Source organism: Urocitellus parryii, chromosome 13 (genome assembly GCF_045843805.1).
Source record: "Urocitellus parryii isolate mUroPar1 chromosome 13, mUroPar1.hap1, whole genome shotgun sequence".
NCBI classification, from domain to species: domain Eukaryota; kingdom Metazoa; phylum Chordata; class Mammalia; order Rodentia; family Sciuridae; genus Urocitellus; species Urocitellus parryii.
The window spans coordinates 49,330,369-49,345,537 of NC_135543.1; the positions used below are offsets into that span (position 1 = coordinate 49,330,369).

Consider the following 15,169-nt stretch of genomic DNA (forward strand, 5'->3'; position numbering starts at 1 on the left):
AATCTCCCACAAAAGGCTCCTGTGCCGAAGATTCAGTCCCCACATGAGCCATCTTCATAGGTGGGTTTGGAGGGAAGCATTGGATGGTGAGTGCTCTAATGCCATCATGAAATTCTTATTCAAGATGAATACTCTACTGGGAGGTGGGAGGGACTGGAAGAAATGTTGGGTATGGTTGGAGGAAGACCTAAACAGGGTTGCGCCCTGGGCAACAGTACCTTGTTCCTGTAGGATCCACTGAATCCTCATTCTCCAAGTAGAGGTCCTCCTTCTCTTCTCCGTCTTTCTCTCTCTCCCTCTCTCCCAGCCTCGTTCTCTCTCTCCCAGTCTATGCCTTTGTGGCAAGGGCTGAGGAGCTCTCCACTGCCACACACTAGAGCCTTATGGACAGCCTCAGTGCACAACCAAAGAGAAAGCTATGAAACCCAGAGAAAAGGCCTAGGATTCCTCTTCTGAGTTATTTTCCTCAAGTATGGCCACAGTGAGGACAGGCTGACCAGCATGGATACAACATTAGAGCCATGCTTCTGCATTGCTGGAGCCCACCTCCATGTGAACCAGGCTTCTGAGAATGGAGGCCACATCCCAAATGCTACCCTATTGAGAACAATGGTTCCAAAGACCAGCAAAGGGAATGCTTCCCTCCAACATGGTGTATGGTCCAGTGGTGCCATGACCCCAAGTGGGGGAATACAACAGCCCGCTTCTCCTTCCTCTGAACATGTGTTTTCTGTTGCCCTCCTCTAACCTAGAGCCTGTTCTCCATCCCTTCTGGGTTGGATGTGGAGATCTCTGCTATGAACTTCTAAGGCTACCAAGGCCCCAGATAGACTTCTTCTTCCATAGATTCTACTAACCTAACAGTAGGTTAAGATAGGAGACAAGTGATCCTAGAACTCATAGGGATGGTGGTCTTCAGCATACATAGGCTGGGATAATGGCTGCTGAGGTGTTTGGCTCACAAAAACCAACCAACCAACCAACCAACGAAAAAGCACTGGCATTATTATCAGATGAGCTTTGTGGCTACGTGCTCAGGAAGCCCTCATCTGACTTTAGTTAGGGATCATAACCTGGCTATTGTGATCACTCCTTGGCAAGTGGACTCAGGTACAGAAGACCATGGAATTTATGCAAAGACAGATGATTCAAGCTGTCTCCCAGGCTGTGTTTTCTTCCCAATTTCATCCTGTTACTGCTTGCTAGAATCCTGGCAATGCTCTGCCAAAGCAGTGGTTTTCTGGTCACACAGAAGGCTTTCAATCCTACCGCTTCAGTCCACAAAATGCCAGTTCCCTCTTTAGCCCATGCATTCCCATGTTCCTCTGAAACCACTCCTATCCCAGACCATGAAAGCATACTGCTCCTGGAAAGAGGCTTTCCTCCTCACTCCTCAAAGATGTCAGCTTTGGATGCCTGTTCATGTCCTGGGCAGGGCACCTGGTGGGGAGCCGCACTAGCCACTGGGGTATACCAAAACACCTGGAGAGCTTACACCAGCAGAAGTGCAGTTGGCTTTGTGCACGAACCCAACACACCTGTTGGAGTGTTCTTGGGGGTCAGAGACTACTCTTTGGTGCTAAGAGTTGACCTGAGTCCACATCCTGACCCTTGCTCTCTGTCATCTGATTGTCCCACTTACTCTGATGGTGAGAGATGATTTGGCCCAGCTCATAATCCTCCGGCTTCTCCTGAGTAAGCAAGTGGCGCTCGAGGGCCCTGCGGATGACGACAGGAGCCCTATCGTGGCAGGTCACCTGGAGCAGCATGGGAGACAGGCCTTCAGGAAATGGGCCTTGAAGTGACTACTCAAGGACAGTGGGCAGGCGCATTCTGGAGGCACCTCCACTCTAAATACAAAGGCAACATCCAAGACCCTACTACCTGAGGCTGGCCTCCTGCTCATCGCGTGGGCTCTTCCCATAGGCTACTAGCCCAATCCTTGTACATTGGACTTCCTGGGCCTGCCATTGCTATTTGTGGAGCTGCACTCCTCTCGAAGTGAAAGGACCCCACTACCTGCATACAGATGCAATCTCATCCCACAAGTTGGGAGGAATGGGACAATAGCCTCCAAGATCCCAGGTCTGCCTGAGGATGCAGACGGCATTGGGAATGGCCTAGGCACAAAACCTAGAGGCTTTGGTCTGGATTGCCAGGGCCCAAATCAGACCCAGGAACATGACCACACACAGGAGTGCTGAAAGATAGCCACGAGAGCTCCTGGCCTCCATTGGCTCAGTGCTGGCTGGGGTGTAGGAGGGCACCTCATCCGGCAAGGGTGGTCATTGGGTTACCTGGACATTTAGTGTGCTTGCTCTACATCCTTATCGACTCTGCAGAGAGACTCTCTCAGCTCCTTGTTCAAGGAACATGCAGAACCTCACACTGCTGTCCTCCTCCATAGACGTCAGCATCCCATACAGGGGAACCTGCAACCTAGTTCCTGTCCTATTCTCATCTGTCACCCATACCTGCCTCTGCCTTTCTGGACTGCATGCTGCCACCTGACACACAGACTCCCTCAGACATGGTGGTGGACAAGCTGCTACTCTCCCTCATCTCAGCTCCAGCCCTTCACACTGACCTCTCCCTTCTTGATTCCTCATCCCTTCTGGATGATCTATCCTCCTGATCATCCAGAAACTCCAAATGCAAGAGGGCATGAGTAGTCCATAGTATTGGACCAGTGTCTGCTCCCCACCCAGGTGTAAGCACCAGGGGACACCCCTGCTCCCAGGCTTACCAGGACCTTCTTGGCCATCTTTGGACTTTGTGTTTCTAAGTGGACACGAATTAAGCAGGTGTCTCCCACCGGCTTGTGGGAAAGCGGCCTGGAGCACTTGCAGGTTGATTCTGAGAACTGTGGGAGATGGAACATCAGCAAATCCAGAAACAGAAAGCCACCCCAGCCTGTCAGTTGGCTCTATGGGCTTCTAGCCCATATGTCCAGGTGATGAGGCTTCTTATTTCCTCAGGTGGGAGTGGAATGGCAGCACAAGTACAGCTTGAATAAGGTAGGTGTTTACCTCCTTTCGCTTGACCTCGGGGCGTTTCTTCACGATTAAATATTTTATCTGCGGATGCATGGACTGATCCATGAGTGAGTGGTCAGGGACCTTGATTTCTGCAGAGCGAAGTGGAGAGAATTGTTAGGTGGCACTCAAGGATTATACCACAAAACACACACAACCCCTGAGAGTCTCCGCCAGGGCGAGCCTGCACCAGAATTGAGAACCCTCATATCCAGCTACAGTGCCACCAAAGACTCCCTCAATGATTCTTCCCTGGAGAAGATGATGTGCAGGATTCTAAACCAAAAGAGCACCTGGCAAAGGAAACAGCACCTTGGGCCCCAGAACTTCTCAGTGCAGGTTGGATCTGCCAAAGAGACACTGCTAGGCTTTGCATCAGGATTGGCAAAGGCTCCTGTGCTTAGGCCTTTCTCCCCAGGGCAGCCATGCTTACACATGGGCATTCAGGGAAGCGTTGGATGGTGGGTGAATTCATCCACTTGCCCTGGATGAATCCACTCATGGATGAATACGCAGAGGGGAGGTGGTATCCATCAGATGTGTGTTGGGCATGAACATGGGAGGACTTCAGCAGGGTGGTACTCTGGAGAACTCTATTGTTTTCTAGGTTCGCTCTCCTTCCCCTTGTTTCTCATCATGAGCTGTCTGCTTGGTACTTGTATTCTGGTTCTTGTTCTACTTCTGGCTCTTCTTTCTGTCCTGCATCTTCTTGTAGTTCTTTCTGGGTCTTTTTCTTGTTCTTACATGATTCCTTCTTGTTCTTCTTCTTGTGTATCTCCCTCCACCCTTCCTTCAGTTCACCTCCTTCTTTTTCTTCTTCTTCCTCCTGCTCTTCATCGAGTGATCCTGTCCCCACTCAGGAGTTTCCTCTTTCTCCTCCTCCTCCTTCTCCTTCTTTCTCTGGCAATGGTGGGGCGTCCTCTGAAGAGCTCAAATCTATCACACTCTTCTGCCCAGATGCAACCTGTGTTCAGTAGTCCAAGATGAAATCAGTTCTCAATCAATGACCAGGAGTGAAACCAAGACCAAAGACAAGTGACTTCCTTTCTTTGTCATTGTCATAGTTAGGAAAGACTTCCTAACAGACACCATATTCTGGATAGGCTTCTATCTGTGTAAGTCAGCACCTCATCTGGACCAGGATTGCTAAAATAGATTCCACCTCCATAAAGCTTCCCCAATGAAAACAAGTTATTCAAAATCTAGGAGAGGGCCAGCATCACTGCCACCCTCCTGCCATAAGGCATAGATGCCATCACACCTAGTGGGTTCCAGGCCCCCAGTAGTCCTCCCTTTTGATGTCTGTTACACACAAACCTCCCTTGGTCTGCAGCCTGCTCTCAACTGATGCTTGGGTTGAAAGTGTCTGTTTCTGAAATCACCTTCGTAGATTCTCAGTTTGGTAATTTCTTATTGACTGGCTTATTTTTGTACCAGGGATAAAACCAGAGGCACTTAAGCACTGAGACCATTCCCAGGCCTTTTTACTTGGGTACAGGGTCTCCCTAAGTTTCTGAGGCTGTTTGGAAATCCCCATCCTCCTGCGCTGCCTCACAAGTCCCTGAGATTCGCAGACACTGCCCCTTGCCCAGCTCCTCGCACCTCAGTCTTATTCATGTGTAAGACAGAGCCAACCCAAATGAGGTGGTGTGGGAAAATTGGAAAACTCACTTACATGCCCAACAGATGGTGGGTTCTATTGTGGACAGGCTGGGATGGTGGAGGCTAGGAGTGTCTTGCTCACAAGAAAGGAAAGAGCACTGGCATTGTGGACAGCTCAGCATTGTGGCCTCTGTTCTTCAGATGCCCTTCTTTGTTGCTGGAAGCAATAATAACCTGGCCATTCTGATATCTTCAGGAGATAGGCACCCAGGCACAGAGGACTTGGAATTGTTCCCAAAAGAACCCAAACAGGCTGTCCCCTGGCCTTGACTTCCTCTTCACTGAGTCCTGTTCCCAGTTCCTGCAATCCTGACATTCTGGTGACTAGGCAGGACTTCTCATATCCTGGCCATGGATTGGGACCTGTGCTGCTTCTGTCCATAGCAATGCTGATCCAATCAGGACCCATGTTCTCCTCCTCTTCATTTGAAGGCATCCTTATCAGTGAGCCATAAACCAAACTGATGATGGATTGAGCCTCTCTCTGCCTTGCCCCTCATCGATATTAGCTTTGCATTGCCAGACCAGGTCCAGGTGGAAACACATTTAGGGAGGTCCAGCAGCCCCCTGGGGCCTCATTGAGCACCTCGACATTGGACACGCCCATCACTGCACTTAGTTTCCTGCACCAGGCCCACCACACTTTGGTATTTTGGGGCCAAGGCCCACTTTCTCTTGGCTGTGAGTTATCCTGAGCCCACTGTGGATCATGTCTCCCCACTGTCTGATTGTCCTACTTACTGTCATTCCTATAAAGCATTCTCAGCACCTCAAAGTTGTCCACATCCTCATGCTGCAACAAATTTTGGTCCAAGGCCCTGCGGATGAGGCTTGTCGCCGTATCCACACAGGTCACCTGGATCAGGGTGGGACAAATGTCATCAGAGAATGGCTTTTAGAGGAGCTACCCAGAACACTGTGGTCAAACATTCAGGAGAAATCTCAGCTACATATACAAGGGCACAATCTTGTTATCCTGCTACCTGAGTGTGTCCTCCATATACCCCCTGGGTTCTTGCAATGTGCTACTAGAACAATCCTGGTACAAATATCTGCCTGTACCTGCCATCTCCCCTCCCCCTGGGGAGCCACATTCCACTCAGGTCAAAGGACCAAACTGCCTATGCACAGACACACTCTCATCTCACTGAGACGAGAGCAATGGGCCAGGGATCTGGCATCAAGTGTGCTTTGGGGTGCAGGCTGCCTTTGTGGGTGGAAGAGGCAGATGCACTGAAAATTTTGGTCCTGACTGCCACTACACAAAACAGACTCAGATACAAGAGTGTGCACTTGAGTGCTTCATGATAGCCTTGAGAGGCCCTGGCCTCTGAAAGCTCGGTGCGGGTCTGGTTGTAATGATGTACTTGACTCAGCACTGGCAGTCACTGAACATGTCTCCTCTGCAGCTGGACACCTGCAGCATTAGCGTGTCTACTGCACATCCATAGAAATTCTGCCAAGTACCCCTTTAGCTCCGCATTTACATACTTGCAAAGGCTAACATTCCGAAGCTACTGAGAGCTATTACCAAGTAGGAATGATGCATCGTAATCCTTGCCAGCGTACCCCATGTTAAATGGACTTGCCTTGGAAATTTGCTGCGACCTTGCTTGTGTGTTTGAGAACGGCATTCATTAGCCCAATGTCTCCCTCTACGGCATCGTGGGCAAATACCCGGTATTCTATTCCTTTGATTTCTAGTTTTGTTAAAACCTCCTCTTATGGGACAACTCCTTTTAAAATGTCCTGTTTGTTCACAATTATAGCATGTTTCTGGCCTGGCATCTAAAGCCTGTTGTACTGCAGCCGCCAAGACTTGCCCTTGTTCATTAACATCTCTACATAATTTAATATATATGTTTAAATCTTCATGTCTCCATGGTCTAATAACCTCTCTGCAGCAACGATTTGCTTGGTCATAAGCCAGTTGTTTTATTAATGGCATTGCTTGTTCTGTGTCACCAAAAATTTTGGCGGCCGTTTGAATAAGCCTATCTACAAAGTCAGCGTAAGGTTCATTATGTCCCTGTATTACCTTAGATAGCTGACCTTGTAAATCTCCATGTCCTTGTAAAGTCTTCCATGCCCTAACTGCGTCTGCAGCAATCTGTGCATATACAGCAGGATCATATTCAATTTGTTGCCGCTGACCCTCATAAGGTCCCTTTCCTAACAACATCTCTAGATTTCTTTGAGGGTAACCGGCTGCTGCATTTCGCCTAGCTGTCTCCATGCAAAATTCCTCATTGGCAACCTTCCATAACAAATATTGTCCTCCATTTAGCACAGATTTACACATGCTAGCCCAATCTGCTGGCGTCATGTCCAAGTTAGTAATGGACTCCACCATGCTTACCGTGAAGGGGGCTTGAGGACCATAGGTTGTTACAGCCTCCTTTAACTGCTTCACTGTTTTAAATTCTAAAGCACGGTGAATTCGCTGCCCTCCTACCTGTTCAAATACAGGGCATGCTAATCTTTGAGGTCCTGTCTCAGGATCCCACTTATCAACTACGGGGTTTGAGGGCCACTCAGCTGTCTCCATCGGCGGGGCTGTATATCAACTTTAGTGACACTAATGTTAATAAGTTCTGATAACCCACTACCATCGGACCAGCCTGCAGGAAGTATCCCCGTATGGGCCACCAAAAGCCAAATGCCAATGTCTCGGCTTGGCACAGAATCACGAGCCACCACACAGCTTTGTAGGTTCAAACAGCAATTCTTTATTCCGGATCTCACACCAGCCTCCACACACGTTCAGGGGCAATCCCCATCCCCCGCACAATTCACATCCTAAATACTTTCTCTCCAGGAGAACTCAGCAGGAACTCAGGCAGCAGGCACGCCCTACTCCCAGCAGGAATAATCTTCAACCTCCCTAAAACTCCTATTGTCACGCCCTAAACGCAAGGACGGGGATACTTCCTGCAGGAATACACCTTAATCCTGGATCCACCCTGGTGATTGAGCAGGGTCACCTTTCTCAAACACACAAGCAAGGTCGCAGAAAATTTCCAAGGCAAGTCCATTTAACATGGGGTACGCTGGTAAGGATTACGATGCGTCATTCCTACTTGGTAATGGCTCTCAGCACGAAGCTTTGGCATAACCCCCCAGGTGATCCCGACCCAAAATTCCTACACCTAGTCATGCTAAGGAGGTTCTCTTCCCTGCCACCAGGAACACATCCCCTCCTACACATGTGACAAGTCACTGCCACCTCCTCTGCTCCAACCTCACTCATTGAGAATACCAAGTTCTAGGCACTGCAGCCTGCACCCTGGACATATCTCTGACTTCATCTGTCCACAGAACTTCCGTCTGCACTTCTGGCCTGCAAAACCCACAATACATAGACCCACTCACCACTGGAGCTGGGCATGCTGAGGCTCTCCCTCCTCAGGTCAAGCCCTTAAGACGGACCTCTCTCTCTTTATTTCCCACCACAGCCCCGGGGTTGGCTGTGTCTCCTGCCTTCCACTGTGTGGACACCCAGGAGGCAGCCCTGCTGTTGGGCTTACCAGGATGCGCTTTGACTCTCTCAGGCTCTTTCCCTCTAGGAGGATATAAACAAAGAAGTTGTCTTCCACCTGCTCGCTGGAGTGAAGCAGTGAGGAGCTGCTACTGGTGACTTTTCTCATGCACCACTCATTGCTTTGGGTGGCCTGGGGCAATGATCCTGCAGCCACTGCAGAGTTGCTGCTCACAGCTGCTGGGATCCTGGATGCCACTGCCACAGAAGGCTCCAAGAACTGTGGGGGATGACAACATCAGCAAAGCCCAGCAACTGCACCCCACCCAGCCTGGCAGTTGGCTCTGTGGGCATTCTACAACATCCATCCAGAACCTGAGGTTCTTGTCCCCTTGGAGGATGTGGAGTGGCACCAGGAGTAAAGAGTGAAGAAGGTGGCTGTTTACCTCCTTTGGCTTGACCTTCAACGACTTGCTGGCATCTGTTTCCCGAAGAATAAAGTCATAATGCACTCCTCCAACCAGGCCGTAATATACTTTCGCATCAGCAGGGACCCTCAGCTCTGGAGAGGCAGGGGCAGAGGCGTGGTAGGTGACACTCAAGGAATACACTACCCAACATCCCCCACAACTGAGAGCCTCTGCCAGCTCAGGTCTCACACACAGACCTGAGAACCCCTGAATCCAGCTACTGTTCCACCAAAGACTTCCCACTGATTCCTCCCTGAGGACCCTCTATGCACAGGAGGTCCACTACAGGAACACCTTTCAAGGAAATAGCCCCTTGTACCCCAGAACCTCTTAGTTCACGTTGGACCCACCAAAGAGAAACAGCTAGACTTTGTATCTGGATTGGTCCCCAAAGACTCATGTGTTGAAGGTTTTCTCCCCACTGCAGCAATGATCACAGGTGGGTTTGGGGAAAAGCACTTGATGGTGGGTGCCTCCACCTTGCCAGTGGATTCATCCACTCATACAGGGCTACACTAATTGGAGGGGTATGGTTTGGAGGTGTGTTGAGCGTGGGTGGAGGATGTCCACAGCAGGGCTGTGCCATCCAGAGCAATATATTTCTCTTGAGTTCCCCACTTCTACATTTCCTCCTCATGAGCATAATTCTCATTCACATTTTTAATCAATTTATTGTTATACTTCTTGTTCGGCTTGTGTTTCTCCTTCTTGTTCTTGTTCTTCTTCATCTTCTCATGCTTCTTCTTATAGTCATCTTGAACTTCTTATTCATGGTCTTCTCCTTCAACTTATTTTCATTTTTCTACTCCTCCTTCTCCTCCTCCTCCTCCTCCTTCTTCTTCTTTCTTTCTCTCTCTCTCTCTCTCTCTCTCTCTCTCTCTCTCTCTCCAAGAACAGTTTACAAGCTGTGAAGGGTTCTATTCTACCACATACTTCTCTCTAGAAATGGCCTCTGGTCCTAAGTGGACTCAGTTTGCAATGAATAGAAAGATTGGAAGCCAGAAATGATTCTTCATTGAACTGCTTTTCTCATGTACTCGTCTAGGTCAGGAAAGGCTGCCAAAGTAGGCACCCTGTGGTTGTATGTCTTCTTTGACACAAGACAAAGAAGCCTCTCTTCTTGGCCCCTTGTGGATAATAGCTTTGCAATGCCTCCTCAGGCCAAGGAAAGAACACATGATAGGCAGGTCCACAGCCCCTGGGGAACATGAAGAACCTGCAGATTTATGCCCCATCATTACACTTTGTTTTGTGCACAAGTCCCACCATACTCTTCCTGGGCATTGGGCCAACGCACACTGTGTTTTGGCTCCCAGTTATCCTGAGCCCACTGTGACTCACTGCTCCCTACCCTCTGATTATTCCACTTACTCTGATGGTTCCAGACAATATGCAGAAGCTCATAGTTTTTTGGATCCTCCTGCTGGAGCAAGTGTACATCTAAGGCCTTGCGGATGACGGCTGGAGTCCTGTCCTGGCAGTTCACCTGAGCAGGGTTGGAGAAAGCTCATCAGAGAGGGAATTTGGGAGTAGCTATCCAGAGGACAGTGCTCGAGGACAATCAGAGATAAGAGAGCTCTCAACACAAGGGCACCATCTTGTTACCCTGCTACCTGAGGCCTTCATGTGATCATATGGGGTCTTCCTATGAGCCTCTGGTCCAATCTTGGTACAAGAGTTTGCTTCAACCTGCTATGCCCTACAGGGACGAGGGAATAAGGACCAAAAGGCTTTGTACAGACACAGTCTAGTCCCATCAAGATGGGAGGAATGGTCCAGTGGACTTCCATATCCCTGCTCTGGTCTGGGATGCAGCTGCATTTTTGTGTGGACCAGGCACAAACCCTAAGTGCTTTGGTCCTGACAGCCAGGCACAACACACACTAGGACTCTTTAATGATAGGCATGGAAGCTGCTGGGCTCGAGAGTGTCAGTGCTTGCTGGGGTGTCAGGAGGTTCGGACCCAGCAGGTGCAGTGGTTCAACATGGCTCCCCTGGAGGTGGTCACCAGAGTCTCATGATGGATACTCCACACCCACAAAGATCCTGCAGAGAGACCCGCTAAATCTCTATTCACATACATGCAAACTAGGACACTAATGGGCCCCTCCAAGGCCTCCAGTCTTCTGTGACCCACACCTGCCCACCCTAATCATTCTACAATGGCTCCCTTCCCTTCAACTAGCAACATATCCCCTCCCACACACAAGAAAATGACTGCCAACTCCTCTGCTTCAACCTCCACGGTTCAATATACTCCTCCTCAATACCAAGGTCAGTAGAGGATGGCCTGTACCCTCGATATTTCTCTGACCTCCTCTGAACCCAGCACTCACTCCTGCATTTCTGACCTGCACACCCCAAAACACGCAGGCCCACTCGCACCCAGACCTGGCATGCTGCTGCTCTCTCGCCTCTCTCTTCCTCATTTTATGCTCTCCTTCCTGACCTTCCAGAAGCTCCAATTCAAGAACACAGGCCTAGTCCAAGGTGTTTGCTGTGGACTCGGTCTTCCCCAGTGTGGGCTCCCAGGAGACTCCCCTGCTCGAAGACTCACCAGGATGCTCCTATACTGTGTTGTCCATTCGTTTTCCAGGTAGACGTGAATGACGCACCTGCCTCTATTCCGCTTGGTATATTTGGGCCGTGGGGAGTCCGTGGAGACCCCTGATGTCCTGGACTCCAGCTCTGCCCCTTCCCAGGGAGAAGGCTCTGGCTCTGGGGTTGGCTTAGGAGCCGTGACAGGAACTGAGCTTGTAGCTAGAGGAGAAAAGATGCCAACATGACTGCCTTGCCCTGACCTTCGCACAGACAGACAATACCCCTGCTGCCAGGAAGAACTCAGGCCCTTAGCCCACACGGGACCTCTTTGCAGACTGGGGTCACTTCCTGAGTGGACAAAGGCTTATCCTAATTTCCAGCCCAACACCAGGTATACAGACTCCCTGCAGTGGGACAACAGTCGGACCTTTCCTCATATACCCTTAGGTACTCACCACAGTCCGCCTGGCTCTCAGGCTCTGCCTGGCTTGATTTGCCATCTTCAACCTGGGCCAGCAGGTGGTGTGCTTGGTGCTCCAGGTTAAAGCCACTCAGGAGGAGCCATATGTACGGCAGCAGCAGCTGCAGACTCAGAGAGCCTGGAGGCTGATGGGAAGCCTCGGTGTAGAAGTTCACCCAGGTCCCCAGGAAGGAAGGTGAGGCACTGTGGGGAGGCAGGTGTGGAGTCAGCAAAACCCTGGCCTTGCCTTCGCCACGGCCTCCAGAGCAAACCTCTGACCCTACCCTCCTGAACCGTCCCTGGTTCTGATCACACCAGTCCATCTCAGGCAAGACACAGTGGCTGTACAGGCAGGGACAGGACAGGTCGCTAGGCAAAGAACCTTCAACGAAGGAGCGTTAGATTCATGGTATGACCAGCTCTCCCCTCCTCTGGGCAGGCCTGACACTCTTCTTCCCCTTGGCTACGTGCTCACCAACCTGGAATGCACCTTCCAGGAGTGTCTGTCCTCCTGCCCACTCTTCTCAGGGCTCAAGAGACACCTCCTCCCCTGGCGTGGGCTGCAATGGTACCTCATTCTCTGTGAGCTCTCACTGAGTCCCCCTGAGTGGCGGTGGACCTCTCTTTTCCCATGAGTGCAGACCACATCTCTGTGGCCCTGCGGGAGGACAGGGAGGTGTAGAGTAGGAGATCCATTATCCCAGGGCCTTTCCCAGAGGACCATGACTACCTACAACTCCCTGCCTTACCCCTCCTACTGCTGAAGCCCCACAGCTTACACTGCAGGCAGAAAACTGAATTGGGGAGAGCAGTCTTTCCTCAGCCTTCCCAAGTCAAATCACCTTGCAGGTCCCTATTCTGGAAACAGGAGCCCACCCTCTTGACCCCAAGCCCATTCCATGTTGAAGTTAGTCCAAGGGTCCACCATAGTCACTGAAGAGGACAACGTGCAGTTATGCCTCATGGAGTCAGGGATGCAGTCACATGTAGGATATGTACTCATGGCACCTGCAGTTTCAGGCTGACCCCCATGAAAAGGGACACAATGGCAGTCATTTGCACCCCATTTTTCACTGAATTATGAAACGTGACTGGAAACGTGTCTTCACACAGTGGGTGCTTTCTCTGTGTTCATCAGTAAATGAGCCCAAACTGCTGATTCCCACATATCTCTGGGTGTGGGAGCTGCCATGTCCAAAGCCCCTGTCCAGCTATGTCCCAGCTAGGATGCTCTGTCCCACTATGGAAACTAACATGTCTTTATTAACCCAAAAGTGCTTTTCCCAAGGCCCGAGTCTTGAGACGCCTCTGGCACAGATCTACGTTCTTCACAAAGCCAACATTACACCAGAAAGACCACCTGGCCTCACTGAGTCCACCTGGGAATGAGCTCAGCACACACCATTGAGCTGTGATGCCCAGTGTGTGGGGACTGCTCCACGGACCTCTGTGGATCAGCTGGAGTCAGAATGGTTTCTCTGCCTGAGAGGGGAAGTTCACTCCCCTTGCAAGGCTGTGGCAGGCACCTCCAGGACTCGTCCCATTCGGGGCTGACATTCCACTGTGAGTGTGGTCCTCTATCTCATTAGGTATCACAAACCTTTGGGTCTGAGAGGTACATGGCAGCCCCAAGACCCAGGCATGAGGGGGCTACACACTTGGCCTTGGTGGTCTGGTGCTTACCTTGGGAACAAGATATCCAGCACCTGCTGGGTGGGGATGAAATCCCAGGAGATTAACCCCATGTTGCTGCTGAAATGTAGGTTCCTCCCACAAATGACAGGCAGGAGCTCATTCCTAAGCTGGTCCTGCCTGTAAGGTTCAAGGCTCTGTACCCTGAAGGGCTCCTCCGTGTTCTGATCATTTTCACCCTGGGTTGGGACCAAGAATGGTGGGTTCAAAATGGAAATGGTGACAAACAGAAAAATGACTTGTGCCAATACACTAGAGTCAAAGCACAATGGGACAGTTCCCATCAGTACAAACACACACAAACACACACACACACACACACACACACACACACGCACACACACACATACAGAGTCAGAATAGGAGTCCTGGGCCATTCATCAGGGATCAGACTAGAGGGCCTGCTGGGCTCACCTGCCCTGTGCTACTCACTGTTACTCTTGAGCTCCTCTGCAACAATCGCCAGAGGCTCTGGCGTCTAAGATGAAGCCTCATCCAGTGTATCCACAAAAGGGCTAGTTGGCCCCCCTGAGATTCCTGGGAGCCTGAGGCTCGGCATTGTTTGCAACCACAGGAGAACATCCTTCTCACTCCAGTGCCTCCAAACAAATGAGCTTGGATGGCTTGGTCAGTGAAGTGGGTGCCTGGATACCAGGGTTCCATGTTCTGTTTGATCCATTGTCAAGGCAATGATGTCATTTCCTGTGCCCATACCTGAGCCTCTTTTCACATAAGACCACTTTCAAAAGCCCTATGGGCTGCTGATTTCCCCTCCATGCCTACCCATATAAGGTGCGCATGTGTTCACCAACAACTACCCAAACATCCCCACCAGCATCTGCCCTGCTTGGTGCCACTAGAGTTCCAGCTTGGAGCCTTCAAAAATGCATTCACAACCAGTCCTTCCCTCTCAGCAGCTTTTGGACCCTGGTCCCATCATTGTGCAACTCATGGTGTACCCAGTCTTTTCTGGAAAGTAGGGTAGCATCTAATCTCTAGGGTTTATTGTGTCTATTGGCCCATAACACCCTCTGTTCTCTCTGAAACCAGAGATGGGACTCACAGGTGGCTAAAGCACAAATGTAGAGATGGGATAATCACAAGAAGGGGAGAGACAAAGAATGCACCCTAACTCAATCAGGCCTGTGTCCCACACAGGGAGGTGGCCAATGTCCGTCCCATCATGGCTGCAGTTCCCACTCTACACCATGGCAAGTTGGAGGTGACTGAGATGCAGAGGCTGCTCCCCTCTGCCATACAACTTCCCAAGGCTTCTCCTAAGATTTCAAAAGGGCCAAGTGTGTCTAGTGTTGGGGTCTCACAGAGACTCCGAGGTACCACAGCATCCTGCTGCCCAGAACCGGTTCACCCCTCAACTCAAGGGGGCTCAGCCTCTGGATTCATGGGAATTGAAGTGGGTACAGGTGATGGGATATCACCTCCAAGACTGAGTTATGCCAAATCCATGACCCCTGTCTGCATCCCTGTCTCCAGCACCACTCCCCTCTCTCTCTTTCCTCCTCAGAGCAAACAAATCCATTTAGCAAGTGTGTCCTGTGATAAAGACATGACAGTCACCCATCCTCTCATTACAAAAACACTGAGGCTCAGCCAACATGGATCCTACCAGGAACACAGGCATAAACTCAGACTCTGATCCTCCCAGCCGAGCCTCAGTGGAGCCTGGACTCCCAGCCTCCTGAGTCAAGGAAACAGAGGTGCCGAGCCGAGCCACCTTAGATGCAGCCGCACACAAACTGAACTCATCAATGCCCCTTGCTCTCAGTTGTGAGTAAGAGGGGAAGTGGTGTTTCACAACCCTGGACAACAA

The 15,169-nt window shown here is 50.6% G+C and overlaps 1 long non-coding RNA gene across 1 annotated transcript; it reads right to left on the minus strand.

Annotated features, from left to right (window-relative positions):
* Nucleotides 1-1,687: 1,687 nt before the first annotated feature.
* Nucleotides 1,688-3,075, minus strand: LOC144249982 (uncharacterized). The gene is made up of 3 exons (XR_013342354.1): nucleotides 3,030-3,075; nucleotides 2,747-2,863; nucleotides 1,688-1,757 (listed from the first exon to the last, which is right to left on the minus strand). It is a non-coding gene; the product is annotated as an uncharacterized LOC144249982 (long non-coding RNA).
* Nucleotides 3,076-15,169: the final 12,094 nt, after the last annotated feature.